Below are 18,987 nucleotides of genomic sequence, written 5' to 3'. Positions count from 1 at the left end.
CAATGAGGCTCTGAGCCTGTGGATAACACAGTAGAACTAAGGAGGGTCACAGATTCAGTGAGAAGAGCAGAGGTGGGGACGCGTCCCACACCAGGAGGGAGCCGGGAGAATGAGGAACGTACAGGAAAGCAGCCCAGATTTTGCTACTGAGCGTGAGTGTACATGTCTACTAATGTGAGAATAAGGTCCAGCAGAAACGGGTATTAGGTGTTTTTGAAGGCAGTTTTGGCCTCTCTTTAACCAGTGACAGGTTTTCTCCTCTTCTCTCCACGTGGGACACGTAGATGTGCCTCCCCGGGTTCAGCTGGAGTGAGTCCATGAACACACCAGACAACACGCAGGTGCACCCGGTGGTGCCGAGACCTGCCAGGGAGCTGGTAGATGCCAGAGAGGTCGAGACACAAAGTGCATCGTCCCAACCCTAGAAGCCTGCGAAGTTACTGACGCGGAACGTGTCACCTGACAATGTGCCATGAACCCTGGCCAGCATCACAGAGCACAGGTCTGAGCCTGGGGCCGTGCCCCTCACAGCTGGTCACTTGTGTGCCTTGGCCGCATCATCTTGACCACTGTCGTCATGGACCCACCGGAGGCTCTCGCCTCCACAGACAGACTGGCCTGATCATCATCCCAGACAGAGACAGGCCTAGCCACACAGGGAAGTCAGGCAGAGACATCGTGGTCTGGTTTGGGTATCAGGGTAATCCTGGCCTCATAAAACGAGTTGTGAAATATTCCCTTCTCCTCTACATTTTCAAGAAGTTTATACAGGATGGGTGTTACTTTTTTCCTAAATGTTTGCTAGAATTCTCCAGTGAAGCCCTCTCAGATAATGAATTCAATGCCCTGACGAAATATAGGGCTATTTCTTCTTGGGCTAGTCGGCTAATCTGTATAGTCCCCCCAAAATTGTTTCTTTTATCTAAGTTGTCTCAATGTACTGGCATAAAGTTGATCATCATATTTCTTACTGAGTTGATGAGAGAAGAAAGAAGCCTCAGCAAACTCACCAAACCATCAACACAATGAGAATTATACCGGAAAGAACCTCGGGTCTGATGTTCGTTTTAGTTTTGATTCTTGAATGCTAATGTGGAGAATTCTACACGAAACATGCAAAAAGCAAATATATGAAGACAGAACACAGACTAGTAGTTTCCGGGGTGGAGAGTGGGTAAGAGGCATGAGGAGTCTTACGGGGTGGGAAAAAGTTCTACAACTGATCTATGGCCATACCCTTCAATTTACCAAAACTTGTGGAATTGCACACCTGAATAGGATGAATTTTGTTATGCAAAACATACCTCAACAGGCCTGTTTTCAAAAAAGCATAAAATAGCCTTTGCCATCTCTTTGATAGGGAGACAACACCTAGAATTCAGGACCCTCAAAGGGACAGGACCCTCAGTTAGACATAAATACCCCAGGCTCTCAACAGGGCCCTTAGAAAGTTATGTTCCAGGAGGAAGGAAGGAGTGGTAACACCCCGGTCTTCACAGAGAGATAAACCCAGATTTGAATCATATAAAGGGAATCTTCCCTACACTAACTGCCCACCAAAATAAAATTAAATCCAATTCTAAACAAAGAAGATAATACTATGCAGGACACCTACAATCCTTCACACATAATGTCCAGCATTTAATAAAAAATCACCAGGCAGGTCAAGAGATGGGACCACATGACTCTATGGGGAAAAACAAACAAGAGAAACAGACCCACAGGTGGCCCTGATTTTTGGAGTTATCATATATGGACTTTAAACTAAATGTGACTAAGGGGCGCCTGGGTGGCTCAGTCGGTTAAGTGTCCAACTTTGGCTCGGGTCATGGTTTGTGAGTTCGAGCCCTGCATCGGGCTCTGTGCTGACAGCTCGGAGCCTGGAACCTGCTTTGGATTCTGTATCTCTCTCTCTCTGCCCCTCCCCTGCTCACTCACTCTCAATATCTCTCTCTCTCTCTCTCTCTCTCTCTCTCTCTCTCTCAAAAGTAAATAAACATTAAAAATTTTAAAGTAAATGTAATTACTATCTCAAGGAAGTGGAATATGAGACAGACAACTGGATAAGAAGACTGTAATCTGTAAGTTGAAGAGAAAATGGAAATTCTAAAAATAAAAAAATGCAGTATTTGATAGTTAAAATTCAATGGATTGGGGTTACCGGCAGATTAAACAAAGCAGAAGTGAGAATAAGTTAATTGGAACAGCTCAGGAGAAAATGGGCAAGACCGAAAGACAAATTAAAAACAGATATAAAATACAGAAAAGAGCATACGACATGAGGCCTGATGAAAATGTCTAACATATGTGAAATTTAAAGCCCAAGTGGAAAATACAGACAGAATGGCGCAGAGGCAGTATTTGAAGAGATTTTCTAAAGGATTTTCTAAAACTGATAAGAGATATCTTTCCAAAGATTCAGAAAAGAAATCCACGTGCCAGACAGATGCAGAGCGCCACATGCGAGTGGTACGTCACCGCGAAAGCGCTGTGAGCCGGAGATAACGGGACGTCTTAGAAGCAGCCGGAGAAGGGAGGCAGGTTATCCTCAGAGGAACGACAGAGAGACAGATTTCCCACAAATCTGGACACCAGAAGACAATGTAATGTCATCTTTAGAGAATCACAAGGAAATAGCCGCTAAGATGGAATTCTCACCCGGAGAAACAGCCTTCAAAAACTGAAGGTTCAATAAAAAGTCGGTGAGACAGGTAAATCCTGAAAAATGTGCTGCCTGCAGACGTGCACTAACCAAAATGATAAAGGGGATGGTGGCAAGCTGTCTCTAAAATGGCTTTCATGACCCTGCCTCCTGGTACTCATGACAGAGTGTAATCCTGTTCCCTGGAGTGTGGGCTGGGCCCCAAGACTCATTTCCAACAAGCAGACATCATGGTGAAAGTGATAGGAGGTCAATCCTGAGGTCAGTTTACAAAAAGATGTTGGCTTCTCCCTTCACAGACCTGTCTCCTTCTCTTGTTTTCTCTCACTGACGCTCTCTCTGTCTCTTTGTGTCTCTGTCTCTCTCTCAGCTCCCACTGCGGGGGAAATTGAGCTGCCGTGCTGCCGTGCGTTGGGGGCCAAGACCCGCCACGGCCCCGTGAGCGAGCTTGGAGGTGATTCTCCCCAGGCAGACCTCGCAAGGTTCTCTGAGAGGGAAGGCCGCCTTTCACCCCGTGCCCTGTTGTACCTTATGAATCTGGGACGATGAACATGCATTATCTGCTCCAAAATAAATAAATAATATTACAAAAGTTTAACACCAACCATTAGTAACATTTTAAAATTGTTAAAAAAAAAAAATTCAAAGGCAAAGAAAAATAAGCCCAACCGACAAAGGGCACAATCTGGTCATGCACCAGACAGAGGCCCCCCCACCTGCCCCAAGATGGAAGAGTTCCAGACCGCGGGACCTGTGCCCTCTGACTCCCGCAAGGCTTCGCGAGCATGAGTGAGCCTTTACAACGCCACTGTCCGTCCATCATGAACTTGTCTCTTATCTTCACCCACGCGACAAGACCTCTGAGGACAGAGGCTGTATCTTTCTAAGATCCAACCCCCTGCAATCGTCAGTGCCTGCCTGTGGAGAGGACGGTGGGGGAGGCAAAGATGACGGTCGCAGCAGTGGGTAGATGGTGGCGGTGGTGGCGGAATAGGCCGACGGTGGCGCTCTTCCCGGCAAGAGCTGGAGCCCTTGTCTCCACTCCCCGAGTCACGGTGGGCCCTGTGTCTCGCTTTGACCAACAAATTGTGGCAACACGATTGGTTATGACCCCTGAGCCCGGATCTCAAGAGTCTGCGTGGCTTCTGCCGCCATTCCGCTGCACACGGCCACCACATAAACGGATCTGAGTTGTCTGTCCTTCCAGGGAGGCCACAGTGAGGAGAGCAAGAGACCTGTGAGTAATGCCAACCTAGATTGTCCTCCCCCGGCAGGCCTTCCTGACTGCCACAGCCTGGACGAGCTGAGATGAAACCATCAGGTGAACTGCTCCGCTGACCCCAGCCCAAAACGTCAACCCACCGAAACTGAGAGCAAAGGAGATGATTATTGTTTAGTCCAGTAAGTGCAGGGATGCTTTGTTATGGAGAAATAGATGATGGTGGGGAGGTGACGGCAGGGGTCGTGGTCATGAGGAGGAGGACAGCTCCAGACCTCCTAAATCATCCAGAAAGATTAAGCAGCATGATTTTGTGTATTTTGTTGTGTCCCAGTTCACTGCGTATGTGTAATGCTTCTGGAACCACCTGCACCTTTGAGAATCCAATGACATCTGGCCCCCTTGCCAGGAGACGCACATAGACAAGGTTTGGCTCAGACTCTGGGGCTGTGGTGACCCTGCCTCCTCACCCTGACTCCTGAGGAGAAGCCCTGGGGTAGGGCTCCCAGTGTTGGCCCACTCGGGTTGGCCAGCCCCTGGAGTGTGTGTTGGAGGGGCCCTCCCGGGCCAGCAGGGAGCTGAGGCATGTGACGTTCTGGTGACACTGTCACCTCAGGGAAGCACAGCTGGTGACGAGGAGCTTTTAATGAGGCATAAATATTTTGAAGCATTTTATAAACGAGTTTCATGAAGTTTACATACGCCTGGAGGGGGCAGAGGGGAAAGACCACCACCCTTGGACCAAAAGTTCTTCCCCCCGCACAGTCCCCCGGGAGACCCCGTGTCCTGCTTGTGAGATGCCCATGAGCAGGATCTGATCAGGTCAGGCATGTGAGGGGAGCTTTGTAGGCGTCCCACTGGCAGGCCGTGGTCTCGGGCTGGCTTCACTTTCCAAGACATGACCGGACGTCCACGGCCAGAAGCCAGAGCAAGTGGGGACCCCTTGGGAGCACCGCCATGCGTGGACCGAGTCCATTGGGAGACACAGCCCCTCTCCACCCAGGGGGCAGCTCCCATCCGCCAGCACTTGTCCCCAGACCTCCCTGCCACCTGGCACCTTCGCCCCTACAGGCCCTCCCCGCGTGCCTGGCTCTGTCCTGGCTCCCTGGAGATGCGGACAAGTTCTCCGCCCAAGTGTCGTCATAGAGTTAGAAGGCCGACGTACCAGCTGCCCAAGACCTAGAGGGATTACCAGGACTAACGGGGTAGCTTTGGCTTAAATGAATAGAAACCACCTCTCGCTCACCAACTGGAACACACACCACGATGTGCTGACTCCCCCGTGTTGCCCGTGGATGGTGGGTTCTGTAACGTTTTCAGGTCTCTGGAGAAAGCTGAGAGCGGTTGGGGCGGGGGAGGGGAACCTTACCCTTCAACCCCATGAGCGCGCAAAGGAAAACAAATGTCTTCCGAAATGCGTTTCTAAGGCCATAGAGCAGAGCCCTGCCGCCCAGAACTGTCCCACGAGACGAGCAGAGCATGAGAAAGCCTCGGGGGGCCTGGCCCCTCAGAACCCCTCAGGCGCCCCTGGGCCTGAGAACATGTGGGCAGACACAGAAACGGCATTCCTTGACCGTCCCCCAGGCCCAGTGTGCCCAGATGACAAATCCCTTCCCTGACGGCTCCCACGAGGCTTCTCCTGTTACAGTCGTTCTCCTGAGCACTGGCATCTACGCCGCTCATCTGCTGTCACCGCACAAACAGGGTCAGAGCGGCACGGTCTCACGGCCTTGGATGGGCTTCCTCTCTGGAAACGCGGTCGCACAAACCACGTGGGGCGCTGTGAGCATCCAGTGCCGGCCTCCGCACAGACAGCCCCCAGATTCGGGACACCCGAGCACCCCCACGCCCCTCTGCCCCTCACACTGTCCCAGCTATTCCGCCTCTGGCCGCGGGAACACTCAGGCAGGAACAAGGCGACGGTGCGGGCGCTGGTGTGGTGACGCTCAAAGCTCTCCGGACAGAGAGTCTGGTGGGCCAGCCAGGCCCGCTGAGGGAGCTGACCCAGCCCACCGGTGGTTCTAGAATGTCAGCAAATCAAGGAAAACAAATCTGTGGCAGACAAGGGGAGGGTTCCTCAGGCCCAAGAGACACTGAGACCGACATTCACGCCCTCCGGGGCTGTTCAGCAAAGCCACCGGGAGGCCCTATTGGTTTTAATGGTGGCCTGGAGCACTGCTTGACCCCAGAGGGCGATTCTCAGGCTCTCAGCCCCCTTGTGAATCTCCAGAACCACGGGGCCCCAAGGAGGCTGCATTTCAGAGGCTCCAGGACCTACTGACTCACGGCTCCCTGCAGGGGCCGCTCAGCTCTGGGTCCTCCCCTGCAGATGTGGAGACACAAGGCGAGTCCTTGCCCAGGGGCCTGCCCTCTGCCAGCAGGCTGGGCCTTCTGGGGAAGCTTTCTTCACCTCTGGCCTATTTCCTCTCAGCTGAGGGCAGTGGGGGGCGGTCCTTGAGCTGCACACGCAGGGTCTGGCATGTGACGTGCTCCTCAGGAGGCACGAAGCGATGGCATGATTACCACTCTCATTACCGCTTGGAGAGACAAACAGAAACTCAACAAGGTGAGGCCACTCGCTGGTGGTCCTTACGGCAGGACCCTTGCACAGAAGGAAGTGGGTAGGAAGTGAACCAGCAGGGGCCCCAAGAGCCCTCCACTGGGTGTCTTTTCCCACAGGGACATCTCCAGCACCGCATGGTCCCAGCCAGGGCCTGCTGCAGAGACATGTCCTGCTCCTAGGCTCTCCTTAAAGCTGACTGCCTCCGTGTCACCTGAGATATGGGTCAGAGTAATATTCCCAAGGGTGGAATGTAGAGCCCACAAGTCCCACCAGGCCTGTACTTTCTTCTCTGAAGCAGAGGATACAACAGGAGGCTATTTGTCTTTTAATTTCAGGGGGATATCCCAGCATGCCCTTGACCACCAGACCCCTAAAGCCTTCCCTGAAGTGCAGACCTCTGGATGTTCACAGGCGCTCATCTCCCACCCTCTGGGGCACATGTGTCCAAAGGCCTCCGGCACACGAGCCTCCTCTCCCTTGACCTGCCCGGTCAGCACGGTGTCCTGCCCCTGGGGGATGTCCGGGGCACCTAGCTTCCCAGACCACGTTAGGACAGATCGGAGGATTAACGTGACCCTGAGGCCAAACCACAAATGCATATTATCTATCATCCCTCCCATGCGAATGCAAACTGTTCCTGTCTTTCCTAATTAGGATGGAAAATAATGCAATTGTAAATCCACAGCCCCATTAATCTGCTATCACCAGAATTCCGCCGGAATTCCAAGGCCCACACAGCAGAGGAGGTTGGGCGGCCCCGTGGTTAAGCCTCAATGGCCTGCAGCCTCTCTCTCGTCGGTCTCCGGGCTCGGTGGGGCCCACCACCCCTGCTTCTTCCAGGTCTCAACCTCCAGGGACACGATATTGTTTGTGGTTTGCTCTCTGGGCCGTGGGGGGTGGGGGATGGGGGGTGGAGTGGGGTGGGCAGTGTCCAAGTTTCCCCTGGGCTTCCCCCTGCCGTGTCCACAACCACACCGGCCAGAACCCAGTTATTCCAATGGCCAAGTATGGGAGTGACAATGACACCCTTGGGAACCAGGGAAACGACCCCTGGGTGGTCTGTTGACGAGGGGACCCGCTGTGACCAACACTTCAGCCAAGATTCCTTTTATTACCTGGCCCCATAAACCTCCCTCCAACAGGGTGTGAATCCAGTCACCCAAGTGAATGCCGTAGGGCTCTTTAGGGGAAGATAGGCACAGACACACTCTCACGCACCTGCCTCCCTCGGTGCCCCTCACTCAGGGCACCTGACGCACACAGAGAAACACGGTGCCGGACCAGAGGAGTGACTGGTGCCTCCCGGGGATGGTGGGCAGAGAGTGGGCACTGAGAGTGGCCCAGGCAGAGGGGTGATCTGGGAGCCAGGAGCAGGTGGGAGGCCACGTGCTGGGGCCAGGGCACATCTCAAAGGCCCTTTGGACATCAAAGTAGGGGCATCCTGTGGCACAGCTGCAGGGGTGGCCTGTCCCTCCTCACGGGAGACATTACTCCCCTCTGCCTGAACAATCTGGGTCTGCACGGGGCTCCCTGAAAACACAAAGATGCCTCCTTAGAACCCTGCCCTCATCTGGCCAGTCGGTGGGACCCCAGTGCACCAGAATCAGGCTGCAGATGGAAAGAAGTGCTTAGGAAGACCAGAGGGCATGCCCCCGGGGCACATATAGGTGACCAAGAAGCAGCGCATGTCTCTCCTCTTGAGGGGAGGGTGCTAAATCAGAGATTTGCCAAACGGAAGCTGGAGCCGCAGCCCCCTCCCTGCAAGGCAGTGATCCAGCCCGGCCCCAGACCCCCAGGACCTCTGCCCAGCCCTGCCTGCACCCCAGTGGGGGTCTGCCACTCCAGAGTGGGGAGCAGGGACTCCCACCACAGCTCTGCCAGGGACCCCCAGACTCTGCTCACGGGTGGACTTCGGACATCACGGCGGCCTCTGGGTCCAGCACCAAGCCCACCTGCGGAGTTCTCCAGGGAAAGTGCACCTGCAGGCTCCACCCGCCCCGCCCCTGCAGCTCCTGAGGCTCCCCCTGTCCTGGAACCCCTGCCCTTTCCCAGCCAGTCCCCTCCCATCTGACCCGGAGGCTCTCCGGCCCTGGGGAGACGGGAGCCCACGGGGCAGAAACACATTCTGACTCGCAGGGTCGCAGGAGCTGCGTGTTCCCAGACCAGGCTAGGTCAGGCTAAGCCTGAGCAAGGGGGACACGGAGAATGGGGACCCCTTGGCGCCGTCCAGGGGCGAGTCCCCGGTGCCTCCCACCACTCCAGGTGCAGGGCGCGGCTCCCCATCTCCCAGGTCAGCTCGGCCTGGAAATCCGGCAGCGGCAGCAGGCAGCCAGGCCGGGCGTGAAGTCCAAGCAGCTGCCTCAGTGCGGTCCAGGTGTGGACCGGTGTGGACTGGGCGGCGCAGAGGGCTGTGAGGACCGCTGGGGCGGGGGCTTCGGACCAGTTCAAGGAGAGGTGGCAGCGCCCGCGCCCCGGCCACGCCCTGTTTCCAGCAGTGCCCCCCCCCCCGTGTCCCCCTCCAACCCTCCGTCCTCCCGGCCCCCCTCGGTCCCCCCGCCACACTGCACCCCTGTCCCTTCCTCCCCACCGCGCCCTCTTCACTTCCCGCCCCCCAGTCCACCCCTCCGACCCTACATGCCCCCACCCCAGGGCCCTCACTTCCCACCCCTGGTCCCCCGCCATCCGCGGGGCCGCAGCGCCTCCCGCTGTCCGCGCTGTCGGGGCGTCGGGGCGCGGCCCTGGCGGGCGGCGGGAGGCGTATAAAGTGGGCGGCCCCCGCCGCGGACCCCTCCCTCTTGCCCGCTCGGAGCCCGCGTCGCGGCCGCCAGCACCCGGAGCTCCTCGAGACGTGTCCGGCGAGGGCGCCCCGCGCGCTCGGGGGTCAGGTAAGCGCCGCTCGGCCGGCCCGGCACCCGCCTGGAGCCGCGGCCGCGCGCGGGCGCCTTGGGACCCGCCGGCCGGCTGGCCTCCCCGGTGGCGAGCGAGCTCCTCGCGGGGGGCCGGGGGGCCGGGGGCGCGCAGGCCTGGCGACCCCCGTTCCAGCTGCTTGCCCTCCCTCCGAGCTCCCCACGCCCGCTGCTTAGGACGCGGTGGGGACCGGGGGAGGGACTCCCCCTCTTTGGCACCTTCTGGGGCAGAGCTGAGGGGTTTGGGAGGGATTCCTCCATTTCCGGGCTCGGTGCGAAGACTCTGCGGCTTCCGGGCTTGGCTGCTGGGACAGCGGGGGAGACCTCGCGGTCACCTCCTCACCAAATAGCCCCCAGGGGCTCAGCGTGTGCAGGCGGACCCCTGGCTGCTTCCTGGGAGTTTGGTTTTATCTCTGGCCTAGAGGTCACATTCAGAGGGCTGAGGAGCCCAAGTCACCCCCACGGGAAGACCAGCCCCTCTGACTTGGAACCCGCACGGGGTCTCCAGCGGGGCTGGTCCCTCTCCTCTGGGCTCAAGAGGGAGAGCCTGTTCCTCCTCCTTCTGGAAGGAGCTGCCAGGTCCAGAATGAGCTCTCCAGGGCCCCCCAGGCACTCTTCAGGTGACAGAGGGTCCCTGATACCCTAGTGGAGAGGACAGGTCACCCCCCCACCCTCACTCTAGAATCAGCAAGAGCCTAGCCTGCCCCCCATTCCCCCGAGGCTGGAGGTGGCCCACCCGCATTCTCCAGCCCCGCTGCCCACCAAAGTCTGCCGGGTGAGACTAAGCAGGGGGCTGCAGAAGTAGGAGTCCTGGCTGATGGCGCCTGTGACGGCCCCCTTGCTGGGCCAGACCCCACACCCTCCCAGGACTCCTCATCCAGTTTAATAGGGCCCTGGGGTCCCAGCACCCTTAGAGCAAGGCTTTAGGGTAGGGGTGGGGGGGGGGGGTCAACTGAGGGGTCTCTGATACTAACAACACAAAAACCAGCTGGGCGTGGTGCCTCAGGTGTGCCACAGGGCATATCACCACCACCACCACCACCACCACCCCCGCCCCCCCCCCCGTACCCAGGGAGAAAATCACCAGCTCCAGCACCCATACCTTCTGTCTACCCAGCTGTCCCCAAGAAAAGGAACCTCATTTTTAGATTAATGCCCAAGAAGAAGGAAGCTGGAGATCCACAGATTCGCGGGTTTTTTTCTTGCAATAAAGGAGTTCTGGCCCGGGGATAATCTTACATTTGTTTAACAACAACAAGAAAGCCTTTTGGGGTTTATTCCCAGCCTCATCTCACCAGGCCAGGAGGCAGGACAGGCCTTTGGGGCTCTGAGGAGGGACGCTGTCTGCCTTCCTGACGTTATTCAGAGGCAGGAGAGGGGGGTGGGGGGAGCGGAGGCAGGAGCCCCGGGCATATGTGACCTGGAGTCTCCCAGGCCAGGCTGGAGGGGGTGGGCACAAGGGTCCCAGGTGTGGCCCATTGGCAGACTCAGGAATCGATGCGCCGCTGGGCCCTGCTGGCCACCGTGATGCTGCCACCATGTGCTAATGAAAGAAACCCGGGAGGCTGACAAAGTCCGCAGCAGGGTGGGGGCCGTCGTTGGGCACAGCGGTTAGGGAAGGCACCGTGCAGGGACAGAGTAGGTAGGGCTCCTGCCACTGGGCCACCAGGTTGGGCGCAGCCCGGGCCCCAGCCCCGGCCAGTGCATATGGCATGCAGTGGACTCGGCGTCACTGGCCAGAAGGGTGGCTCTGTGTTTCAGGGAGCTGTGGGCAGCAGGGGGGCCTTCAGATGAGCACCCTGGGATGGGCCAGGTCGGAGGAGGGACGGCCAGTGCCGAGGAGAAGGAGCTGGGGCCTCGGCAGTGGCTGTGGGCCGGCCCACCCTCCTCCCCAGCCAGCATCTTCTCATCTGTAGGACCAGGCTGGGCTTAATAGTACCTGCCCTCTTCACTGCCAGGGCTGCCAAGGGTCTCCGGGTGCCTAGTGTGGGAAGACCACGTTTGCACCTACAGAATGCTTTGTGATGCTGGAAGAACTTAGTTCTTATGATTAAGAAAACCACAAATAGTTTGATTCTTTCCACATTTCAGTGGATCAGTCCCTTCTCTGGCTTCTTTCACACATTTGTGCAAAGTGAAGGGGGGACCCTGGTGTGGGGTGCACCTGCAAAGAAGCAAGGATCATGGGATGCTGCTCATTGAGCAGCACCTGGGGGAGCCCAACCCCCACCCGAGGGGCGAGGGCTGGCATTGGGCCATGTCATAAAGCGACATTCTCCACAGACGGTACACACACCCTCCCGGGTGACCTAAAACATGTCAACGCTCCACGCCACACAGTGTGTGAGCCTCGTGGTGGCCCATTGCAGCCGTTGTAATAAGCAGGTGGAGGTGGGGATCCAGTGGTGAGGGGCCCCTGCTGCTGGGAGAGTGGCTCTGGGTCAAAAGCTCTGACAAGTGTCAAGGCTTTCAGGCTTCCCGTCAGATACGCACCAGGAAAGTGGGGAAGGACGCTGGCATTCTCCACAACGGGCAGGATTGCTGTTTGGTTTGTTTTGGTTTTCTCGCATGCCGGTTTCATGGGTGAGGAGCGGCGCACTGTTGGTCTGTCTATAGGGCCTCGATTCCTGTGCCTTCGACAGCTTTTGATTACTGACCATTTGCCTGGTTGTGGTTTCCCCGTGTTCCTAATGGGTGCTCAGTTTTACTAATTTGTAAGGACTTTCCCCCCCAGTTTTTAAAAACTATGGTAAAATACACATAACATAAAGTTTATCGTCGTAACCATTTTTAAGTGTAGAGCTCAGTGGTATTAGGTACCTGATCACCTCCATCCGTCTCTGAAATTCCTTTCCTCTCGAAAAACTGAAACCCTGTACCCATTAAACACTAACTCCCCTTTCCCGTCCCCAGTCCCTGGCAGCCACCATTCTACTTTCTGTCTGTGATTTTTTCAATATTCTAAGTCCCTCATATAATTGAAATCTTACAGTATTTATTTTTTTGTCACTGGCGTATTTCACTGAACATACTGTATCCTCAAGGTTCATCCATGTTGTGGCAGGTGACAGAATTTCCCTTCTCTTTAAGGCTGAATAATACTGCACTGTGTGAATATACTGCCCTATATTCTGTGCTTGCACTGTGGTTATCCATTCAAGTGACGCAAGTGGACACTTGGGTTGTTTTCATGTTTTAGCTATTGGGAGTAATCACTAACGTGAACAATGAAGATGGGTGTACAGATATCTCTTTGAGACCCGGCTTTTGATTTGGGGGGTGGTATATAGCCAGAAATGGAATTGCTGGATCATATTGTAATTTTATCTTTTTTTTTTTTTTGAGGAACCACCGTACCGTTGTCCAGAGAGGCTCTACTGTTTTACATTCCAGCCAATAATTCCAATTTCTCCACATCCTCCAACATGTGTTATTTCCTGGGGCTTTTTAAATCTTAGCCGTCCTAATGAGTATGAGGTGATATCCTTAGAATTTTGGTATGTGCTTCTCTAATAATTCATGACGTTGAGCATCTTTTCATGTGCTCATTGGCCATGTGTATATCTTCTTTGGAGAAATTTCTCTTCAAGTCCTTCATCTATTTTTGAGTCAAGTTGTTTGGGTTTTTTTGTTGCTGAGTTTTAGAAGTTCTCTATCTATTCGGGACTTTAATCCCTTACCACACGTACAATTCGCAAAGACTTTTTCCCATTCTGTAGGGTTGCCTTTTGACTCTGTGGATAGTATCTTTTCATACACAAAATGTTTTATTTTCCAGGAAATTCAGTTTGTCTATTTTTTCTTAAGTGGCTTATGCTTTTGGTGTCACAGCCAAGAAATCATTGCCAACTGCAATGTTGTGAGGTTTTGCCCCACGTTTCTTCTAAGTTTTACAGATTTAGGTCTTATATCTAGATCATGGATCCACTTTGAGTTAATTTTTGGGTCTGGTGTTAGGTAAGGGCCCAACTTCATTCTTTTGCTTGTGGATACTCATTTTTCACTGCACCAGCACCATTTGTTGAAAAGAACTCTCTTTAACCCCACTGAATGGTCATGACACCTTTGTTGAAAAGTACTTGAATATATATGCAAGGATTATTTCTGGACTCTATTCCACAGGTCTATATGTCTGTCTTTATGCCAGTACCACACTGTTTTCATTACTATAGCTTTGTAGTAAGTTTTGAAATGAGGAAGTGTGAGTCCTCCAGCTTTGGTCTTCTCTTTTAAGATTGTTTATGTTATTCAGGGTCCCTTGAGGTTTCTTATGGATTTAGAATGTTTTTTTCTATTTCTGCAAAAATCATCATTTGGATTTTGATAGAGATTGAATTAAATTTATAAATCACTTTGAGTGGTATTGACATCAGTACCACTCAACTTAATATTGTCTTCCAATCCATGAACATGTATATCCAAGTCAATTTTCATATATGGCTTTTGTTATATTGAGATGGGTTCTTTCTATTCCTAGTTTTGGGGTGTTCCTATCATGAAAGGATATTAAATGTTATCAAAAAAATTTTCTGCATTGAGATATCATGTGGGTTATATTACACTGGTCAATTTTCAGATGTTGAACTATACTTGCATTGCAGGAATGAATCCCACTTGCTCGTGGTATTTAATCCTTTTACTATCCTATTGAATTCTGTTTGGTAATACTTTGTGGAGGATTTTTGTGTCAATGTTCAATAGGATTACTGGTCTGTATTTTCTTTTCTTGTAGTATCTTTGTCTGACTTTGGATCAGCATAATGCTGATGTCATAGAATGAGTAAGGGAATATTCCCTCCTCTTCAACTTTTTTGAAAAGTTTAAGAAGTGCTGGTGTTAGTTCTTCTTTAACGTTTGGTAGAACTCACCAGCGAAGCCATCAGGTTCAGGGCTTTTCTCTGTCAGGAGATTTTCAGTTCCTTATTCAATGTCGTTACTAGTTATAGATCTGTTCGGAATTTCTGTTTCTTCATGGTTTGTAGGTTTTGTGTTTCTAGGAATTTGTCCATTTCCCCAAGGCTATCCAGTTTGTTGGTGTACAGAGAAGCTACTCTCTGTGATATTTTCTTCTTAAACCATTGAGGCTGCCATTGTTGTTTCCTTTCCTCCCATCATTGCAAGTCCCCATCCCTTCCTTCTCTGGCTGAATTTACTTACAGGGGATTTAAAGTATTGCCACTTTTTTTTCCCTATTCACTTTTCTCTTTGTTTTTGGGAGAGCCAGACATTGAAGAGTAGGGCATTAGAATGCAGCTGCATGTAGAGGGGAATTAGGTGGGCAGTGAACATGTTCAGGGAAGGTGTGTGGCCAGGAAACACCTGAGAATACCTCTTACTTACACTTCAGGCTGATCCTTGGCACGGAGACGGCTTATAACAATCAAAACCAAACAAACAGCAAGCCCTGGGGAAGGAGAATCTGATTTCCAGACATATCACATCATTAGATTCAAATGTCCAGTTTTCAACAAAACAAAACAAAAAATCACAAATCATACAAAGAAACAGGAAAGTATGGCCTGTTCAAAGGGAAAAAAAAAACATAGACCAAGAGAAACTAACCCTGAAAAAGACCTGATGGTGGATCTACTAGGCGGACCTAAACACAACCATCTTAAAAACGCTCAAAAAAACTATAGGAAAGCATTAAAGAAATCAAGAAAACAATGTCTGAAAAAAAAGGAAATACCAATAAGGAGATATCTATATAGAATTCAAAAAGAAATAAAGGAGCTGAAAAGTACAATAACTAAAATGAAAACTTCCCTAGAAGAATTCAAAGGCAGACTTGAGCAGACAGAAGAAAGAGCCAGGGAAGTTGGAGATAGGACAGCGCAAACTATTGAGTCTGAGGAACATAAATAAAAAAGATCAAAGAAAAGTGAACGAGCCTAAAGGACCAGCATGCACAGTGTGGGAGTCCCAGAAGGAGAGGAGAGAGAGAAGCAGGCAGGAAAAGTATTTGAAGAGATAATGGCTCAAAACTTCCAAGTTTGATAAAGACATGAACATAAAATCCAAGAAGCTCCATGAACTCCAGGTAGGATAAATTCAAAGAGACTCACACTGAGACTCATTGTCATCAAACTATCAAAAAACCAAGACAAAGAAATTTTTGAAATAAGCAGGAGACGTGACTCATGATATCCACGTGTCCTCAATAAGATTACCCACAGATTTCTCATCAGAAACTTGGGAGACCAGAGGCAGTGGGCTGATGATATTCAAAATGCTAAAAGAAAAAAAAAACTGTCACCCAAAAATTCTATATCTAGCAAAACTGTCCTCCAAAAGTGAGGGGAAAATTAAAACATTCTCAGATAAACAGAAGCTGAGGGAATTTGTTACTACTAGACCTGACCTTCAAGAAACACCCAAGGGAGTCCTCCAGGGTGAAATGGAAGGACTCTAGACAGTAACTTGAAGCCAGATGGAGAAATAAAGATCTCAGTGAAGATAAACACATGAGCAATGATAAAAGCTAATGTTATAGTAACAACAGTAATTCCACATTTTGCTTTCTACATAACTTAAGAAACTAACGCATTAAAAATAATATTTTGTTATGTTTTGAACACACGATGTATAAAAACGTAGTTTTTTGACATCAGTAACTGAAAGTGATGGGGTAGAGCTTGTAAAGGAGCAGAGGTTTTGTATAATACTGAAGTAAAGCTGATATAAATTCAAATTAGCATGTTGTAACTTTAGGATGTTAAATATAATCCCCCCGGTAACCATAGATACCTAAAGAATATACACAAAGAGAAATGAGGAAAGAATGTAAATGTTTCACTACAAAAATCAACTAAACACAGAAAAAGTCGTAATGCAGAAAATGAGAAACAAAAAACTATAAGGTATATAGAAAACAAATAGCAAAAGGACAGAAGTGGGTCTCTCCTTATCAGTAGTTACATTAATTGTAAACAGATTACACTCTCCAATCAAAAGACAGAGACTGGCAGAATGGATTATAAACAAACACGATCCAACTGCAGCCGACCCTTGAACCTGAGTTTGAACTGTGCAGGCCTACTTACGTGCAGATTTTCTGCACTACGGTACTATAAATGTATTTTCTCTTCCATATGATTTTCTTAACATTTTTTTCTCTAGCTTACTATAGCATTAGAATCTGTAACACGTATAACATACACAGTAAGTGTTAATCGACTCTCTGTTATCAATAAGGCTTCCAGCCAACAGTAGGCTATTAGCAGTTAAGTCTGGGGGGAGTCGAAAGTTTTACACAGTGTGGGGAGCGGGGGGTCGGCGTCCCTGACCCTCGCACTTTTCAAGGGTCCGCTGTGTAAAAGAGACTCACATTACATCCAGGGACACAAGTAGGTTAAAAGTCAAAGGATGAAAAAAAAAAAAAAAAAAAAAAAGAAGGGGCGCCTGGGTGGCGCAATCGGTTAAGCATCCGACTTCAGCCAGGTCACGATCTCGCGGTCCGTGAGTTCGAGCCTCGCGTCAGGCTCTGGGCTGATGGCTCAGAGCCTGGAGCCGGTTTCCGATTCTGTGTCTCCCTCTCTCTCTGCCCCTCCCCCGTTCATGCTCTGTCTCTCTCTGTCCCAAAAAATAAATAAATAAACGTTGAAAAAAAAAAAAAAGTCAAAGGATGGAGGAGGCTCCTGGGTGGCTCAGTTGGTTAAGTGTCTGACTTTGGTTCAGGCCATGATCTCACAGTTTGTGAGTTTGAGCCCCGCATTGGGCTCTGTGCTGTCAGCGCAGACCCAGCTTCAGATCCTCTGTCTCCCTCTCTGTCTGCCCCTCCCCCTCTCACCCTCACTGTCTCAAAAATAAATAACCATTAAAAAAAAAGTGAAAGGATGGAAAAGTTATTCCATGCAATTCGGAACCAAAAGAGAGCAGGGTGGCTGTACTAATGTCTGGTAAAATGGACTTTAAGTCAAAAACAGTTACAAGAGACAAAAGACATTATATGTTAATAAAAATTTCAATAGAGCAAGAAACTGTAATAGTTATAAACATTGCACACCTAATAGCAGGCCATCAAAATTTTTAAACCTTAAAAATATGAAATCTTGGGGCACCTGGGTTAAGCGGTCGGTTAAGCATCAGTCTCTTGCTTAACCGACGGTTAAGCACAGTCGGTTAAGCATCTGACTCTTGGTTTGGGCTCAGATCATGATCTCGTGATTTGCAGGATCGAGCCCCTCATTGGGCTCCATGCTGTCAGCATGGAGCCTGCTTGGGATTCTCTCTGTCTCTCTCTCTCTCTCTCTCTGCCCCTCCCCCACTGACATGTGTTCCCTCACTCTAAATAAATAAATACATACATAAGTAAGTAAACTTCAGAAAAATATGGAATCTTGGAAAGACTGTTGTCTGGCTCTTGGTCTGTCCCAGGGCTGCTCACATTTGTGCTGTGAGGAAGGTCCCCTGTGGGAGTCCAGTTATCAAGAGAGTGGACCCCGAGCCGTGCCGCCTGGCTTTGGACCTCAGCTCTTGGCTGAGCATCCTGGACAAGTTGCCTCCACTTGGTCTCCGTCTCCTCCCTGGGAGGCGGGGACCGTCAGGGTACCAGTGCCCGAGGGCGGTCGTGTTGCGTGAGGAGAGGTAGCGTGGCGTCTGGTGCACGGCGATCGTAGGAGATATTATTCCCTCGTCGTCTCATTCTTTCCATGTTTTCCCCAAAGGTTCTTAGTCTGTTTCGCACTCACCTCTGGAATTTATCTGGGTCCAGGCGAGCTACGCCCGTTTCTCATCACGCCGGGGAGCCCTGGCCCAGGACCCCGTCGCTGTGCGGAAGGGCCAGTCTCAGCCCAGTTCCGTGCGGCGTGGCCCGTTGCTTGCCGGGTGGCCTGGTGGCCTGTTGGCGCAGTCCACCACCAAACCATAAGTGCCGGATCGCTGCGGTCTTATTGTGGCACGAGCCCTTGATAGCACAACTCTCCTCGTTACCCTGTGTCTTTTGTTGCTCTCAGCCACCCTTTATTCTCTCCGCCTCGGGTTCTTTTTGTCAGCATGTCGGCAGGCACGAAGCAAAAATGTTTCCTGGAGATTCTAGTCAAAATTACATTCAGGTGTAGATCCGGTTGGAAATAACTGATATTCTTAAACCATTAGAGACTCTTAAATACAGAGCACAAACTGAGGGTTGATGGGGGTGCGGGGGAGAGGGGAAAATGGGTGATGGGCACTGAGGAGGGCGCTGTTTGGGATGAGCGCCGGGTTGTGTGTAAGTGATGAAGCACCGGCATCTACCCCCAAACCCAAGAGCGCACCGTACACACTGTATGTTAGCCCACTTAACAATACATTATATTTAAAAAAATAATTTAAAAAATAAAAAAAGAAAGAACCGATATTCTTAAATACTGTGTTTCTCATCCAGAAACAAGGTTTGTCTCTCCTGTGTGTTCCTTAGAAATTTTTTTTGAGTTTGTTTAATGAGTCCTGCACATTCTTAGATTCTGAAGTTCACTCCTTAGATTTGCATTGCTTTTCTTGCTAATGTAAATAGTGCTTTTTCCATTGGATTTCCTCACTAGTTGTTGCCGACAGAAGAAAATTGACAGCCTTTCATATATATTTTTCTTTTTTTTTTTTTAATTTTTTTTTCAACGTTTATTTTTATTTTTAAGACAGAGAGAGACAGCATGAACAG

At 51.0% G+C, this 18,987-nt stretch overlaps 1 protein-coding gene across 2 annotated transcripts in view; it reads left to right on the top strand.

The window, feature by feature from the left end:
- The first annotated feature begins 9,212 nt into the window (after nt 1-9,212).
- The window catches only part of COL6A2 (collagen type VI alpha 2 chain), a 33,220-nt gene continuing 23,445 nt past the window's right edge, over nt 9,213-18,987 (top strand). For both annotated transcript variants that reach the window (XM_043593383.1, XM_043593386.1), the window contains exon 1: nt 9,213-9,329. The gene's annotated coding sequence lies outside the window, so the exon portion shown is untranslated. The remainder of the gene's footprint in view (nt 9,330-18,987) is intronic.

This window comes from Prionailurus bengalensis, chromosome C2, assembly GCF_016509475.1.
Source record: "Prionailurus bengalensis isolate Pbe53 chromosome C2, Fcat_Pben_1.1_paternal_pri, whole genome shotgun sequence".
Classification (NCBI taxonomy): Eukaryota; Metazoa; Chordata; class Mammalia; order Carnivora; family Felidae; genus Prionailurus; species Prionailurus bengalensis.
Note: the sequence above shows the minus strand (reverse complement) of the source record. Positions and strands in the feature narration are given on the sequence as shown.